Genomic DNA, 18609 nt, shown 5'->3' on the forward strand with positions numbered 1-18609 from the left:
TGCTATACTATGCGCTCCAATTTATGCAAAGTGGATTTTATGGGACTCATTCTCCACAGCTGAAAACAAGATACAACTTTGAATCTGTTATTTTATAAACTTATTACACAATTTTCATGTGTTACTCAAACACAATGATTTCAGCAGAGAAAAGGTGAAATTAGCCATAGCTACAAGACATATTAAAAAAGTCCAGCTTGTACTTACACAGCTACTTCCTCCTTGTATCAAGACCAATGTCATATTAGCCTTGTAGCCTATTTTAATTATTATTTTTCTGAGGTCTGTTTACAAAAGAAAATAGAAACACTTATTTTCCGTGGATGTCAGATTTCTGGAAAGCCTATAGTAGAGAACTTATTTTCTTCTCCAGTGCAGGGGAAGGGGCAGGGAGAAGGAGGGGCAATCAGCTTATTGCAGTTATTTTAAGAAAAGGGAGATGAAGCAGTCAGAACTTGCAAAGAGGAAGGCAGTAACTCTGGTCTTCTTTCTGTGAAAGTTTTAGTATTTGTGCTCTGCCTTTCCTTCTCCTAACAAAACAAAAAACCAAAACAAAACAGCAACAAAAAAAAAAAAAAAAAAAACAAACACCAAAACAAACAAACAACAAAAACCACCACCAGACGGTTTCAGACACCAAAAGATATGAGGGTTGACCATGAAGAACATCAGTTATAATGAAGGGAGAGTCTTGAAGAAAAACCTTAAATTTCTATGAGAAATTTAACACACTACACAGTACTTTCCACAGGTTTGTGAAATCACATCTAAGAACAACTCTGGCAGCAAAGACTAAATTTACATCACTCTATAAAACTGACTGAAACAAGTTAGTGATCACACACACATAGATGATATGAAAGCATGTGCATCTGGGACAAAAGAGAACATGTAAGACAACCAACATTTTTAATATAAATCAATCTAAGGTTGTTTTGTGGCTTTTTTTCTTCATCTTTATTTTGATCTAATTTGTGAATTAGGAGCTTGTACTGCAAACAGGAAAAGTAAGAATATATAATAAACTGTTGTGACTTAGGATCACAGAATAGAGAGGCTCACAAGCAAGTGACTCCACGCAGAGCTTAGAGAACATAAATTATGCATGTAAGTGCCAAGTTACAGTAAGCACATTACACATTCCTAGCTAGATTTGCACAAAATACAGGCATTGGATTCTGATGAAGTTGTGCACAATTTCTTTGCATCAAAACAGGTAATCACACCTCTAGCCTGCAATTCCTGTAATTCCTTAACTATGCAAAAAACAGTTTTAGGCTTTGAACACAAAAATCCACGGATATGCTTCACTTGTCCTGATAGGCACTGACGGCTTAACAGAGCTAAGGGTAAAGTAGATGTGATGTGAAGATCTGGAAAACTGATAAATAAAACCAGTTGCAAACTTTGTAGCAACACTTACCTAGTGACATTCATTAACAATACACATTGCCAGTGGTTAAGTTCTTAATCATTATCAGCCACTATCACTACATATTCAAACAGTTAGGCCCTAATCATCTTATCCTAAATTAGCTCTGAGTACACAATACCACCAAGCTGATGCCATGTAGTTAAATACTGATGGCTGTGGACTTTGATGGACTTAGTTGCTGCAGCTCAGGTGAGAGGGCTATTTGGACTCTGAGGCAGGAACCGCTGTGGTAGACTTCTTTCCTCCCTGTTTCTCCTTGCTCTCGCTGGGTGTTTTTAATGCTCATTATCTCCTCTACCAAAAAAGGGTGTGGGAAGCAACCTCATCTGCTCCTGACATTATTTACCTTCTTTTCTTTAGGACCAGCAACTGTACTTGTTCCACCAGAAATCTTCCCTGCTTATTCTGTATCCTTCGTTTTTACTTGCAGATGTTACTACTTGAACTGTTGATTCCCAGGTTTTTCTGTCCCCTATTTGCGCAATTAAAAATAGGTCTCCCTTTGCAGCTACATATTATTTCTATACATATGCTTAGCTGTGATATGCTTTCATGCTGTTCGTAGGGTTATGCAATTAGCAGTGTTACAAAGTGTTTATATACTGTGGCCAGCAACACTACTTTAGTGTCTTAAAATGAGTTTAAGACAAGAAAACATTAATTATCTCTTGTCGACTTTATGGATGTTACAGGTCTCTGGCTATGTGCTATGTAGTACATGCTTTTCTGGGCACTGTTGCTACCTTCTAGGAATGTAGACTAGCTGAGATTCTTAGAGGAGACTCGTTAGGGCTGCTAGATCACTTCCTGTGAAATCCCCGAAGTTGGATGCCCCTTAGAAGATTTTGCATGTTTTGTTTTGGTGGGTTTTTCTGTTTTTGTTTTTGGGTTTTTTTTCCATTTTCTTTCAAACATTTAAGCATGATCTCTATTGCTTTGAATGTTGCCACATCATACTGTAAAATTAAGTCAAGTTCACTCCCTCACTGAAGCCCTGAGCTTTCAACCCAAATCTTCTTTCAAATACAGTCCCTAAAATGCTCAGATAGGTATCTTTTTCAAATCCCCCTCCCATACCAATTCTATGTAAGAAACATTCTCTTTTAAAAGCAAACAGAACACTGCATCCCATTTTAAAATTTTATAGTAACCTAGAACAAAGCATGAATTTGGTTACAGCCACCTTTACACAGCTTATTTATCCCTGGACACAAGCTACTTGAAGTTAAGGTCTACTGCTAAAACAAACAAGATAGTCAAGGAGGAGGAAAATGTTTTTTTTTTCAAAACGTACAAAAGGCTACGAGCAGTCAGCTCAAAATTAAAATGATTTATGGCTTTGAAATCTCAATTAGATACAGACAAGCAGTGAAACAAAGAGAATTAAGAGTCACCTTGAAACAAAAATCTTCAAAGAAATGAAATGGAACTAGAGAACAATTATCTACTCAAATGTACTACTCTATTAGCTCCTGAGTGTCTGTAGACAGTCTGTGGTTTGCAGTGGCAGGAAGCCTGCAGAAACATTTTACACGCTTTTCCATTCAAAAATGGAATTAATGAAAACATATGGTGGTTGACAAGAAATGTCAGGAGAATGTCACTGATCCAAAGAGTGACACAGCGGACTGCCATGATCAGAAGAAATCACTGCTGAAGGAAGGGGGTGGAAGAAAAAAAAACAAAACCACACCAGTGTTGTGGGATTACAGAGACATACATTAACATACAGAGAAGCATGAAAAATATGCAAGAACACTGAACCATGAGCAGGTTATTTGTTTTTAAAACAGATAGTGACCTGCAAGCTTTAAACTATTTTAGATTTTAGGTTGAGTAGTCCGGCAATAATCATAGACTTGATCACATTACAGAATCTTAGTGCAAATAATGGTCTAAAGAAAGTATTTTAAAACTAAAAATTTTAAAATTATTATACAAGTGCATATAGTGTAAATGCAAACACACAAACACCCCCCTGCAAAATGTAAGAGCAGTTGTTTCAAGACAGATGCAAAATGTGGAGACAAAGTGAAAGAAAAACTATTTACTATTTTGAAACAAAAAAATAAAATAAAAGTAGTGACAGATTTTGAGCGTAGGAGGTACATAAAAGCACATTAAAAACAATTTGCACAAACAGATGTCAGTTTTAGAGTAAATAGTGCTAATCTTGTTTATTTTTGGAAATGTACAGGCATCATTAAGAACATCAAGTAAAAAGAAAATCTCTAAAAGAAAGCAATACAAGCAATAAGGAGGAGCTATTTTAAGAAATTATTATGAGCTTCAATGTCAATGGCAGGTACTATGCTAATTCAGGAATATTTGCTAAAAAAAAAAAAAAAAATAACCAAAACACCACCACCACATAAAAAAAAAAAATCTCAAAAAAAGGCAAAAATAAAACACACATCCAAAAACCTGTAATGAATAAGCAGAACATAGTTTTATAAATGTATAGCCTAGATGAACCTTAACACTTTTCAAAGTTACAAATCCCCTGAAGATGGAAAACTAACAGGAACATATTTTTTCTATAGAAATTTACTACAACAAAGTATCAGTACTAGCTCACTTATGAAGAACTGCAAAAGTTTCCAAGATACTGATAGATTAAAATGTGGCATTAGAAGAGATTGAAAAATTAGCATTAGTCACATCCTGAAACAAGGTGGGTGCTATGCTCAAGTCTCACTGAAGCTCACAGGAATCCATGCAGACATACAAGCATGAACTAGCCGATGAAACAACATAATTGGGATCAAAGTAAATAAAGTTAGGCTTAATAAATGAAACAAGTTGTTTTGGATCTCATGGGAGGTATGATTTGCAGAGGACTGTTGGGAAAGAAAAAAAGAGGGAGGTAAAGCCACCTTTTATTATTCCATTACTTTCCCAGTCACCTGAAAGGCAGATCTTACATGAACTGGTAACTGTTGTGGTCTTACAAAGGCATTCTCTCCAACTTGCAAAATAACCTCTCGTGTCCATCACCCCAAACACCCCATCTGGGCACAAAATGTAGAGCGTAGAAACAGCACCACCAATACTGTACATTGCTCCTTGTTGACAGGAATAGTCTTCACCTTAACCAAACACAGGAACAGAATATGACCATTAGGACAAAGTAACATTAGACATTTTTATTAGTGCAATATGAAAGAGGAGAAGTTTATGGGAATCTATGCACTTAACAGAAGAATGTTAGAAAATGATAATCAGAGAGGCATATGTTAATGAAATCAGAATGAAATAACCAATGTTAATGAAATAATCAAAATCGTATTTAATAAAAAAAAAAAAAAAACAAAAAAAAAAAAAAAACAAAAACAAAAAAAAAACCACAAAAAACAACCCAAAAAGGGCATACACAGAAAAAGCAGAAAAAAAACAGCCCAACAACCAAAAAGACTGAAGCTATTATTTTTAGAAGTGTTCTCTTTTACTGGACAGTGAAACCCTGATGTTAGAAACTTAAAGTATTTTTATTTAAAATTTCAATTATTTACTATGTTTTTTTTTCCCTACTTATACATTGAAAGAGTGATATATGGAAGTAACAAAAATACAACATTTTTGAATATTGACTGAAAAATACTATCTAGGTTTAGCTCTTGTTCTGCCTACTGGTCTTGCAGAACTCTAAATTTCTCCCTCAATGACCCCTTCCCAATTAGGAAGGTTGTAATATTTTATCTTTCATCTTTTGTTTTTGTTCCATCTATTCCACCATGAGTTTTACAGGGTCATCTTGCTATTTGACTTAGCCATCACTCTAACTATGGCTCCCTAAGTACTCCTGAAACACTTGTAGAAAAAAAAACAAAACAAAACAAAACACTTTTATAAATATTTTTAAGGTTCCATTCTGGAGTGAGACAAACATTTAGAAAAATCCTAGTTTACACACAGGGAACATTCATGAAGAGTTTTATTTGTTTGTGTAAACAAGAAAAGACCAGTTCAGCTTTCAGACTAGGACCGGTGAAGGAAAAAAAAAAAAAAAAACACCGAACCCAAAAACCAAAAGGAGGGTAGGATTATTTCCTCCAAGGCTGGAGAATTTCACAGATGTGTGGCCAGCCAAGCAGGATGCCATGCGTAGGAGCTGTAACAGGCTGGGAGGCAGAGGCCGGGCAGCTCCTGGGGATGCTGTGACTGCTGGCCTTCAGCTGCTGGGAGAAACGGGGCAGCACCTGGGCAGGGCAGCTGATGCCCTCAGTTCCCTCATCTCTGAGGAGAGGAGAAGCCAGGAAAAGTTACAAAGAGCAAATAACATAGCCAGAGCAACGCATAAGAAAGGAAATGAAACCACGCATTGGGATGCAATGGGACAAAGGTACACACTCAGGGGCTTGGGAGACAAGGCAGGAAGAACGAGAGCCCTCCAAGAAAGGTACGTGAGCTCCCCAGTGCACTCAGGATACTTGTCAGGACACGACACAGAGACCTTCGATTTATCCAAGTGTAAAGATCATTCACGCCTCTTCACGAAAAACTCAGTTTGGTGTAAGCTGGGGCCTAAATCAGTCATTCCAGACAGAAAAAACAAAGTGTGGGGAGCTGAGTATTATTGCCATAACTATCATGATTAGACTCTGGGTATTCAATTCTAATTACAAATGCAGAAATATAGCTAAAGTAGACACTGAAAAGTTAAAAAGACTACCAGCTAATTGCAAGTATTTCCCCCTTTCTTGCCTTCTGTCCCCCAAATCAAAGAATTTTACTATGAACATGGATTATTTAATATTAAACAGTAAAACAGACTTGCTAGTGCCAAGTTATATTTTTTTGGTCTAGCAGTCTGTGGACTCTTCTCTCTGTTTTCCCTTTTTTCCCCACCACCACTAAATTAACAATAATGCAGGAAGCTAAAAATCAACAGCACAGCTCAGAAGTGACAGCTTTAGTCTTAGACCATTGTTAAAGGGACAGTGTCGAGTTAAAAATCTAACCAGCACACAGAAAACACTTAACATTCCACGAACTCCTCAGACTCAAACTTAGCTTCTTACTCTTTTAAAAGCTAGTTTATTGTGTACATCTGTTTTCTCCTCTTGCTTCTGTAAGCATCAAAAAGTCTATGGGACTCTGTTCACTAATCATTTTCAAATACTCCCTGAAGCCTTGGGAAATTTTCAAGAACTAAAAGCCCCAGCTTTGTACAAATATCTCCATCTCAAACCTAAATCATCTGCATCACAATGTATGGAAGAAAGTCTCTGCACCAGCTCCCCCTGCACAAAACTACTCTAGCTCTTATATTGATGTGTAAAAGGAGTGAAAATAATTCCTGACAGTTGCAGAACTGGTATGATTTCCAGATTAGCACTAGTTTAAAAAAAAATTCTGAAATAGACACAAAGCAGAAATTATTAAGATTTAATTTAAAATTATTTTTTTTTTTTAAAGAAGATCTGGTTCTTAATTCAGTTCTTACACCAGTATATCCTCAACCAGAAAACTTCTTAAAAAGATTGAGATAATTCTTTTAAAATATTATACATTTCGTATTATTTTTGAAGTCTGATATAAATAAAGATGTTTGTGTTAGCATACATATTATTCACATCTGGCTGACATTTAGTTATGGCATCCCTGTTTAGTGCCCAACCGGATTTGCTAAACATGCTCAGTACCCAAATGTTTCATGAGACCTCAGTGATACAGGCTGAATGCTCAGCATGTTTAAGAACAAAACAGGTGTCTGGTATAGGGTAAAGAGTCAAAACTCTAGCTTATTTCTGGAGAAATTGGTCTTCCTAATTTATCTGACAATTTATTAAGTATATATCTATTTGAGGCATCATCCTCCATCACAAAGGTTTAAGCAGCACTGTTAAACACTATAAAGCCCATAGCACAGGAACTCCAATTGCAGCTGTTTTCAAACAGTATTTATCTTAAAGTGAAATTAAAATGCAAAGTAAAACAAAACCAAAAGAACTACCTCAGCCAAAACAATGTCACTCCCAAGTTTTATATAAAAAAAACTACAGAAATATCACTGTGTTGCATGTACCACCATACATAACATTATGTATCACCACAAACAGTAACACTGTTCTCACCTACAACCACCTGATAAGCCTTTAATTGTGCTATTTTTTTTTCTTAGTGCACTAAAACTGCCATCAGTTCTCAAATATGGCTTTCTTCCTTCACACATCCTTTGCTACCTTCCCATAGCAGCACACTCTAAGAAAGTATTTTAAAAAAAGCAGGTTGTACACATGCTAATAATTTCTGTTCCAGCTTTTACTAAGTGATTGCTCATAAAAAAATGATCTGTCACTGTAAGTAAATTATGTCAACATTTGTCTAGGATACAAACAGTATTTTAAGTGTTGAAGTGTTCTTTCTCATTATCTGGTATGATACTACTGAAGCAATACTTGCAGGATATGTTTCTATGCTATTGTTCACATCTACCAAATGTGAGATCTGTCCGTCAGTTCTTAAAATGCTGATGTTTTAAGAAATAAATGCATTAAAACTTTAAGCAGGATTTTTCTAAGTCTTACGAATCAGTTCAAGGTTGCTCCAAGTGAAACCTACAGAAAATTATACTATTATTTTGATGTTTTTATCATTTGCAATTTTTGACAAACAAATATTATATGCTAGTAAGATGGTGTAATTCTTGAAGTTACAAGAAATAAGGTGTTTTTTCTTAAGAAATAATTTAGATTTTTTTTTAAACAGCTGAAGCATGTATTGCTTGGCTTATGGCATTTTTAGTTCAGTACATCAAAACTGCTTTTAATATCTCATGCTATACAATTTGAGGCTGAGGGAAGATGAACAAAGGTTGGAGTAACACAACATGAGGGTAAAATCCAGAAGATAAAAACAAGAACAGAGCAGGGAAGATGCATCAATATCATCATGGAACAGGAAACACCACACAACCAAAAACATGGTAACAACGGTTAAGTTCCAAAAGAATGAAAGACAAAAGACAAAACAGTTACTCCATGTTGCTAGAGAACAGCAGCCTGCTTTCAGAAAAGCATCAGAGAATTCAAAGCAAAGCTCCTCTGACACTTCTTTTCCCCAAGTGATCAATTCCTCTGCCTAGCCCATTATACTTTTCTCCTCCTCCTCCTGTGCAGTCCACAGCTAACAAAATAAATGGGATAGGATTAGGACAGGAGATTCCTCTCCTGATTAGTCTACCTTCCTAGCTTGCAATATACTAGAAAACATACACTTTTATTAGTTGCCTTTTTTTTTTTTATTTCTATCTTTAAACTCAGTAAGAGTGAAACCTTAAGCACTTTAAGGATGATTTCAAACAGTTAAAAATGAGACACCTGTAAAGGAGAAATCCAAGGGTTACAAAGCTGAATAGGCAGGATGATAAAGAATGGAAAAGCAGTTTGGAGAGGCACACCATGTCTGAGTACAGCAAGTCTTCTTAGAACTCTTGCTGAAAACATCCATGTAAGTATAAAGTGAAAAAAATCCCACAAAATGAAAAACAGGGTCCTTTACAGAATGTAATATTGTATTAATCTGTTTTAACTATAATTTTTCTAAAATAAAAGATATATGTTGAACTCCTAAGATTATCATATATTAGTACCTACTTTGATACTAACCAGATCAAGTCTGAAGAGGTCTGTTTTCAAAAACCCTTCACAGCTAAACATTAATCCAGTTCAGTGTTCATATTGATGCCTGTTAGTTACATGTCCTCAGATATTTTCACTTGTGCTATGGAGAGGTTTTCCATGACCTACATATATCTCATTCATATATGTGTAATATAGTATTATACTTATATTTTATGTTTGTGTGCTGGAATGCTTCACATATAAAGGCAGGTTAGAAAGAAAATGCAGCTCATAGTTCCTAAAAACACAAAAAAATATTTTCAGGAGGATAAACAGTAGTTTAAATACTTTGTATGCATTTTTAACAGCTAAGCTAAACCATTCTTTTGTCAAAAAACTCTATTTCAAGTCAGAAGATACCCTCAATTGCAAATGATTCTCCAAAGAAATCTGTTTCTTCTCTGTACCTGGTATCTTCTTTCTTCCTTGTGTAATAGTTTGAAGAAATATGCTAGATTTTACATGAAGCAAGGAAAACACCATCTCTTTACTAAATATAACAGAAAATAATATTTATTTATATATATCTATAAAAATATTTATCTTTTATATAAAAGATAATTTTTATAGAGTTCAGAAATACTCAGTTTCACCTTGCCAACGAGCACAAAAACTGCAATAAAAACAACCAGGTAACTTTACAGACAAGCTTCCGTACCACATGCAGGCACAACTGCCCATGAAGGGGGTGAACTTCTCATACTCCTTTCAAGTATTTTTTGGCATTCGGTATTTTCTAAATAAATTGTACATTCATCAGTAGCACCTGACATTTCACCTGATATTCCAATTTAAAAAACAATGACCTCAACCCTGTCCCTCTCAAAACAAACATTCCTACTCATAAAACAGGGCAGAGGGAGACAAAAATGACTGTACAGATTTCCTTATTCACCTGTTAACCAGCCGGTCCCTAGTCTCCATGACAAGGAGTCTTTTCCCTCTTAACCTCTTCTAGGGACAGATTGCCTTTGCCTTCTTCTAGGCAAGGTAAGACTCTGCAGCAAAGACCCAGCTGACGTGGACAAACAAGCCAGGAAAGTCGACATTGTTTCCACTAGCATCACACTGAGCACTAGCAGGAAATCCAGAGACACTCCTGTCCCTGGCAAACAAATAACTCTGTCTTCTCCCAAAAGAAGAGGAACCATCCTACTGCCATAGACAGATTTTAATTTGAGAAAATAAGGTTTTGCTCAAGGACCTAACAAAAAATACAAGAAGAATTTCAATTAAGAATAAAGCTTTTTGTAGTACCTATTCTAACCAGTGCAGTTCATGAGCTTTAATTCATGTAATGCAACCTGTAATTTAAATAACTTTTACAGAATAAGGTTACACAGGGTTTTTTTTCAGAGCAGGATCCACAACATTTTTAGTACAAAAACATGTAAAGAAAAGGATAGCCCTTGCTGTTCCAATTTGCTTGATTTCTATTATTATACAGAAGCCATAATAATTATTTTAATAAACCTAATATTTTGTGAGGTATAGGAAAGGGAAATAAAAACATCTGCAGAAAGGAGAAGGATCAGGAATCTCCCTGTTCTTTATGAGCATCGTTGTATTTTCTGTCATAAATGGAATATGGTCTCCTCACAGCGCAGTATGCCACAGAAGACAACTTAAAATTACTAGGAAAGAAAAAGAAGAATGAAACCTCAATTTCTCCTGTTTCTCAGTGCTGACAAGAGCAACGGTCTGCACATTGTTTGGCTCCCTGAAAACTGACCCACTCTTCCTACTATTCCAGAGGCTACTAATGCAAGTTGGAACAAGTGAAAACCTCTCATTTAATGAGTATTACCCTGTGTCTTCTGGTTTAGTGCTTTGTGTTTTTTTTTTTCTTTCCCTGTCTGTAGATATGCTCCCACAGTTATTAGCATATCATGATCCCACCTTTAATGCAGAAGAAAGGGGAACCACAGATTAAAAATGGAAAGTATATGATTGCCATTATCTATGCCACACTTTAGCAAGGATTTGTGGTCCCAAATCTTAAATAAGAAAAGTTCTGAGTGGCTGGGAGCCAGTAGTTGGGTGGGAGCTATAAACAGGCAACAGTTTACATATTGCTCTTTCCTCTCCCACCTCCTCACAGGACATCTAACACTACTAGATCCCTTTAATCAGGAACCAGATTTTCTTCAATGATCTAAACTTCACTTAAAAGCGACTGCATAGCATATTCAGTAGAAGACTAACTCTTACAGTGGATGCTAAAGGATGTAGACCTATGACATTTTCATCCTACTGAAACTTAAAATTTTAACAGAAAAGATAATATCTGGGCAGCAGAATATTCCTATCTCTGTTCTCGGGAAACTCCAGCTCTATGTAAGTATCGATTCTACCAAAAGAGAGCCTTCTTAATCACAGATGAAGAAAGCATCATGGACAGAAGGAACATTTGCAAAATGCTAGCTCTATGGGCTGCACTACTCAACTCCAGGAGCTAGTATGCAATTACTTGCTCATAATACACTGCATGGTGCAATTTGTATTGGTGAATACATCACATATTGCACACTGATACACTGAAATATGGAGGAAAAAAAAAGTCAGTCTTCAACTACCATGAAGGAAAAAATACCCCAGCAGGAAGTAGTATGAAATCACTTAAAAGATTATATATTTGATATATTTCTCACATTTTGTTTTTCCAAAAATAAACATGTAAAAAATGACTGTGTTCTATAAAACCTTAACAGAATAGTTAAAGAAAAAAAAATTGTCACAAGGAACTCAAAATATGTTCTATAAATGCATTTTTTTAGGCTGACCAGAATTATCTAAATTCTATCCCTGAGTGTTTACCTTAATTTCAATGACGTACACGAATATGACAAAACACAGGTAATAAAATGCATACACTTTTCTGTTGGAACTCGTGTTTGCATTTAATTTCTTTAAGATACTTACAGATTTTATTATCTATCTGAACAACTGAATTTGCAGTCAACAGCTACTTCATCTGGGATTTTAATTCAAGAAGTAGTTCTTGAAGATACTAAGACCATATACTCATTTTCAGTGGAAAGGTAGTACTAAAGCAGATATTTTCACTGAAGGCTTTTAACCTTGAGAGCCACATTAGAAAGGCACTTTAGGTAGAACTATGAAATGCTACAGTGCTTGACACCATGTCATGAAACAGTACAAAACAGAGTAACCCTGACATGAGTCTATTAGCATTCAGCATTAAATTCACAAGAGTGAACTTTTGGCTATTCTGGTAAAAGCAAGATTGTCTATTTTATCAGATTTCTTTACAGTGGTCTAGAATTGACTCAAAATGCTGCTGCCAACAACAACTACTCTTTCTTGTTCTTTGGCTTTGCTACGGACTTGGAAAGCACTAGCAGTTCATTTTTGCTTAGACTGATGAAGAAAGATCCACAAGCAGATTTAGTATGTAATAAAATCCCCCACACCTTCTGTATGTGTCACCTAGGAAAACTTTCCTTCAAGAAATTAATCTGATTCGTGTTTTTATTTTTCTTTTTCTACAGAGGCCAATGTCTTATGAGTAAAGGCTGAGAGAGTTGGGGTTGTTCAACCTGGAGAAGAGAAGGCTCCAAGGAGACCTTACTGCTGCCTCCCATTACTCAAAGGGGGCTACAGGAAAGGTCGGACAGACTGGGGACAGTCTTTTCAGTAGGGCCTGTTGTGACAGGACAAGGGGTAATGGTTTTAAACTAAAAGAGGGTAGATTCAGACTAGATAGAAGGAATACACTTTTTCTATTATGCGGTTGGTGAAACACTGGGACAGGTTGCCCAGAGAGGTAGGTAGATGCTCCGTCCCTGAAAAAATCAGGTCAGGTTGGACGGGGCTTTGAGCAACCTGATCTAGTTGAAGATGTCCCTGCCCATGGCACTGGGGTTGGACTAAATGCCCTTTAAAGGTCCCTTCCAACCCAAACTATTCTACAATTCTAGGACCCCACCACGACTTCCTAGCTCAACATTTTACCTATCTTAAACATTTGTCCATCTGTTGCTAATATGCATGTTAACCGATAACACAAGCAGCTTAAAAGTTGAACTATTTTATTTGGGGCAGGGGGAGAAAAAAATAAACAAAAAGCTCCAAAACACTATATAAGAATAACATTTATTGTTAATCTACTTATAAATGCTGATCTGTATATGAACAATATTTTTCTACTGCATTTTAGTCAGGAATCTCAGGCTTCTGAAAAATCTGTACTCAAACTAAATAGATAAAGAAAAAAAAAATGTTTCAGACAAAAACCCTGGAAGATATTAAAATTTACTTTATCAATGAGGACATGAAAATCTGAATAAGACAAGCGTAGGTTGAATGTAGCATGGAAGTTACTTCCCCCTTTTTAAGAGGCAGACTGCAGGGTAAGGATATATATTTGCCAGCTGTTACTACAGAGTAAGAGGTACCCCACAAATCATAAACTAGTTACTATTACTGTAACACTGTAAAGATATCCATGCTTCCAAATGTGATTTTTATGTCTTAGGCACTCATAAAAACCTTCTGCTAGGTTATTATCCATACAAGTCAATGCACAGGCATACAATTATTCATTACCTTCATCCATTGGCTTACTTTAATAACAACAACAATACAAACCCCAAAACAAACAAACTGCCCACTAGTTTATTGAGAAAAACAAAAACAAAGTAAAAAAACACCCCAAACTTACACATCTGTTCCACTGCATGCAGGCTGCTTCATTTGAGGTTAAATACTTGCTACTCAAACTTAATGATGAAGATTGTATCTAAGGAAAAGAAAAAAGTAATTCCTCTTAATAAATTTTTTTAGTCAAGTTAACTGTCACATTGGCAAGTCATGAGGTGTTTCAAGCTTCTCTTTAGGTGACAGTTCCAGGAGGTGCACTTGCATGACTAGCTCTCTCCTTTTTTCAAAATTCCTAGTCCTCATAATTGTCAAGAAAAATCAGGTATTTTCAACTCTAGAGCTCTAAAGCAGAAAATCAAAATACCACCTCCCCAAGATGAGTACTAAGGAGATTTAAAAGTCAAATTTTTGTACTTGTCTTGGTGCTGCTCCATTTTTTTTATGCGTTCTGATGACTACATCTCATGATGAATGAAAACAAGTCTACAGTACCTGAAAGATTTCAAAGGATCTTGCCGATACCTTTCAATGCCCAACAGGATTCACCTGGCAGCTTGTTACACTCTTCATGAGCTAAACACACTGCTTACACACTTCACCTAACATATGTATTAATCAACATGCAATAGCATAGGATCAACACAAGATTATCATTCCCCATGTATGAGAAAGGAATGATTGCAAGTGGAGTACATTAAGTCCAATATTTTGACTTAGCAACAAAACAGACCAAAACAGTCTACTGCAGGTCATACTTTTGGAGTTTGCAACTTTAGTCCCACTGACATGAGTGTCATTGTACACAGGCCCCGGCACACTAAAAAAAAAAAAAAACAAAAACAAACAAGCAACCAAGAAATCTTTTTGCCATCTTAGAAAATCCAGAAAGTAAACTTTGACTCCAAACCCGAATGCAGAAAATGCTGGACTCTGTAATGCTTAGTGGTCAGGATGGTGCTTTGTCCTCTTTTCTAAACTCCATGTGGATCAAACATCAACAGGGGTTATATCAGCAAAGCATTCTCCCCACCAGTCAGTGCTTACTGCTCTTATTCAGACAGCGAGATGGTGATTGAGAGAGAGACAGATATACACATGCACAGGTATACACACACACACTTTTTTTTTTTTTTCCCCTTGAGAAGAACACCTCTCAGAGGGTAGAAAGTCCTGACCGCTGGCCTACTGTGCATTACAGAATGAATTACATGTAATTTCTTTTACTGACATTTTCACTTAAAAATACTTCTAGACTCCCTCTTAAGCAAGTGAAAATATCTCCAGAGCTGTACGGCTGGCTAATTTGACTGTTAAGATGAGACACTTCAGCTGTCCCTACTACAGTGAATATTTAAATAATGTATACAAAGAGGAGGGTGTCAGCCAAGGAGACAGAGACCCACCTGAGGCAGGGTGCTCAGCAGGAGCAGTTAGGGAACTCAGAGATGTGGATTCAGCTCCTCAGGCAAAGCAGGGAAGTGAACCTGGCTCTCCCACATTCCTTGCAAGTGCCAGAGCCATCAGACTACAGGCAAGACAGAGTACACATACTGCATCTTTAACCTCCCCAATGTCTTTAAAAAACAACAGCAAAACCCCACAACCCTTCCATTCCCATTTTCCCACTCTATCATTTGTTAAAGATGACTATAAAATAGTTTCAAGGCAGGCCAAACATTTCATTAAATTCAAATTAATGTTTGGGTTTTCCCGATTGTTTATTTTAATGAGAATAACAAAGAAAAAGTAATTTTAGGTGGATCCAAGCTTATTTTCTTCAGAGGCAAACACTGGTTCAGAAAACAGCATACAGAGTTACAGCAACAGGTAAGCAGATATTGAAATGCTTATTAAGGAAACCTATTTGGGGCAAAATTGGTAGAAATTATTTGATTGCAGTCATATGAGGCAAATTTTAAATACCTTTTTTCATACATTTTGTAAAGAATTGCAAAACAGTATTGCTTAAATATGTCACAGCTGTTAAATCAAGCCTATTTTCAGCCATATTTGTCAAGCTATTGACTACTGAAATCCAGAACTGGCTTTTGTATTAAATGTGCAAGAAATCTGAGCACTCAGTGCAAAGATTACTCTAATACAACAAAGGAAAAATACATCTGTATGACACGAGTGACTGCAAACTTGCAGACATGACTCAAACCCACCCCCCCCCCCCCCAAATCCAACAAGCTTTCAGACAGCTATAACAGTGAACTAGTAGCCCCCTAAACCTTCAAAGAGGTATCATCCAACCAACCCTACATGCCCTTACAAAACAGAGGGGGAAGGGTAAGAGGTGATGGCTGGAAGGAAGGCAAGCATGCAGTAATAGCTAAACAGAGCACACAGGTTGCAAGTTTAAATATAGATTGTGGCAATATCATAATATTTCTTACATCAACACCACTGAAAACCAGTCTTACACAGGTTGTAGGAAAGACTGATACATCACTTTCCAATATGTTGTTCAATATTAAAAAAGTCACAATTTGTTCTGAATTATCACACTTGACTGAAAATAAGAATCTTCGAAACCAAGCTACACCCTTGTTGATGTTTTACCAGACCATCATTTTATGCTGTCTCAGCACAAAAAAAAAAAATCCACTAAAACCCAAAGAGAACAATACTATTATGATTAAACTATGTATCGCACTAATTTAGGATAGAAGTTCCTCTACTTTGGGGAACAAACAAACGCTTCAGTTGTTCCTACTACTTGTTGTGTGAGCTTTCAACTCGACTTCACTTGAAAGTCATCTTTAGATCACAGAAACTACCCATTTCTTTCACTAACTTGTTGAAATCGATCAATCCCATAGTTGTGAACTGACAGATATTGATGATTCCGGTAGCAAATGCAAAATAAACAAAGTTATACAGAAAACAATGCACATCTGCCATATGCAAGAGAACACCTTTTTGTGAAGCCTGTTTTGAAAGTGTACACTAGAACAGATGACGTTATGTAAGTTCCATTAATTTATGTCTATATTACTGAAGCACCTAGATTGTCCCTTCACAAGGAAAAACTGTCAGTCATGATGACGAGTTAAACACTATGGCCTAGGCTGTGCAAAATCCCCAACTAAACTATCTATAATACTGTTTTCTGGCTAAACCTAAGCTAATATGCATGTATCATCACACCCATTTGCATAAAGCAGATTATTTTAACTGTACATTACAGTGGCAACCCCATAGCATAATATGCTTGTTTTGAAGATGAGAGCTCCTGCAAATTAAAAGCAAGCCTCAAAAGACAGGATTTACAAAATCGTTACACACAGACTCTTCCCTGTGAATGGTGGTAAAATGCAGCAAGGTGTTGGGAGATACATCATCTGCATTCCTTAATTCAAACTTTCTCAGAGCCACAGAAAAATCTCCAAGAAGTTACTGTATTTAGGATTCTAAAAATTAGAAGAGAACAAATTCCAAGAATAAAGGGAGGAAAAAAGGATACAACAGGCTCAAAGGCCACATAAACCAGCAACTATACCCTACAACCTAAGAGTTTGCCAGGACTTTCTTCTGTAATACCTAGTTCTTAAGAATCTTTGATAGGAGGATATTCTACTTTACATGGATAGACAATTTTAAATAAACGAGTGAAATTCAGTTGTCCCTCTGTATTTCCAAAGGGCCTGTTATAAGCCTTAGTGATGTATTATGTGTACTGAAATAGACCCCCCTCTGAACTAGCCACCTGTGACCCCATGACACTAGCTGTTCTGCAAACACAATTCTTGCTCAGGTCATTTGCAGTCTAGGTTTAAAATGAGCCAGAATAGGGGGAAACACCAAACACAGAGAGAGGCCACAGGAGACAAGGCAACAGAAAGACAGTAAGCATTGCTTTAATCTTGTCACCTGTCTAACATTCCACTGTGATTCTATTTTGCCTTCCACATTATCATGTGTACCTGTCACAATTTTGCTTTATATAGAGTAACAGAAACTGGTTTACAGTTATCCAAAAGTACAAACGTTTAAAAAATTTTTCTCAGAGATGTTTAGCTTAGATATTTCATTTTATTTTCACTGTACGTATTCTCAACCCATTCTTATATTTGTCTGCTCTGAAGATCTTCTATGGAATAAAATTCTGCAATATCTGTTAAAGTTGGAAGATACTACCAACACTTTCAGTACCAAAGTAGATAGACATCTAACCATATAAAAACTTCCATCACCTTGCCTGTTGGCCTTAGACCTAGCAGATAACACTCAAATTTCTAAAGAGTCCACAAAAAAATCTCTGCTGCTTTTAATGTACAATGAAGAGATGTAAGATTTTTTTCTCCACCAGCCCAATCTCTATAGTAAATAATAACTAGAATGCCCCTGCCTAGCATTTGTACAAATATAGGCTTTCTAGTACCAGCGTGGTATCTTGGGCATAGTTGATAAAGTCTTCCAGACTTCACTACCCCCAGCATGTACTTCACGAACATCCTCTCAAGGGTGCACATCTGTGCTTTAAGTGAAATGCTGCATTAATGAAGATAACCTTTAGAAGAACAGAACTGTGCTCACTCTCTTGAAAAGCACAACACATACACACACAGAGTGGGCCATAGAGACAACACATAAGGAAAGCCTGAGAAGTATGTGTTTGTTATGGGGGCCTGAAAGACTTTATCTGCTTGGCATAGCATGACAGATCATGCTAAATTATTGAAATCTCTCAGTGATACCCCCCAGAAACAGAACACAGCTGCTTCTAACACATAAGCACCAGGGAGAAAGGATTAGGGAAAAAGGACTTTTTTTGTACACTGTAAAGCCAAACACTACTAAACTTATCAATGATAATTAGAATCACCATTAATGCAGAAGAGGACTTTTAGCTTTCACTACATTAATACATGTTTTTACACTTTTAGTAGGATGCACATGCAGCAGACAACTTTTAAGTGT

At 36.4% G+C, this 18609-nt stretch overlaps 1 protein-coding gene across 4 annotated transcripts in view; it reads right to left on the reverse strand.

Annotated features, from left to right (window-relative positions):
* Nucleotides 1-18609, reverse strand: part of ZBED4 (zinc finger BED-type containing 4) — a 30657-nt gene that overhangs the window by 10795 nt on the left and 1253 nt on the right. Inside the window, exons 2-3 of one of the 4 annotated variants that reach the window (XM_042792925.1) lie at nucleotides 13745-13822; nucleotides 4360-4524 (exon numbers count right to left, since the gene is read on the reverse strand). The exons of 2 other annotated variants lie outside the window; for them this stretch is intronic. The gene's annotated coding sequence lies outside the window, so the exon portion shown is untranslated. The remainder of the gene's footprint in view (nucleotides 1-4359; nucleotides 4525-13744; nucleotides 13823-18609) is intronic. One more of the 4 variants, XM_042792923.1, reaches the window with a different exon arrangement.

The sequence above is a fragment of the Tyto alba genome, unplaced genomic scaffold (assembly GCF_018691265.1).
Source record: "Tyto alba isolate M040663 unplaced genomic scaffold, T.alba_DEE_v4.0 Super-Scaffold_2, whole genome shotgun sequence".
NCBI classification, from domain to species: domain Eukaryota; kingdom Metazoa; phylum Chordata; class Aves; order Strigiformes; family Tytonidae; genus Tyto; species Tyto alba.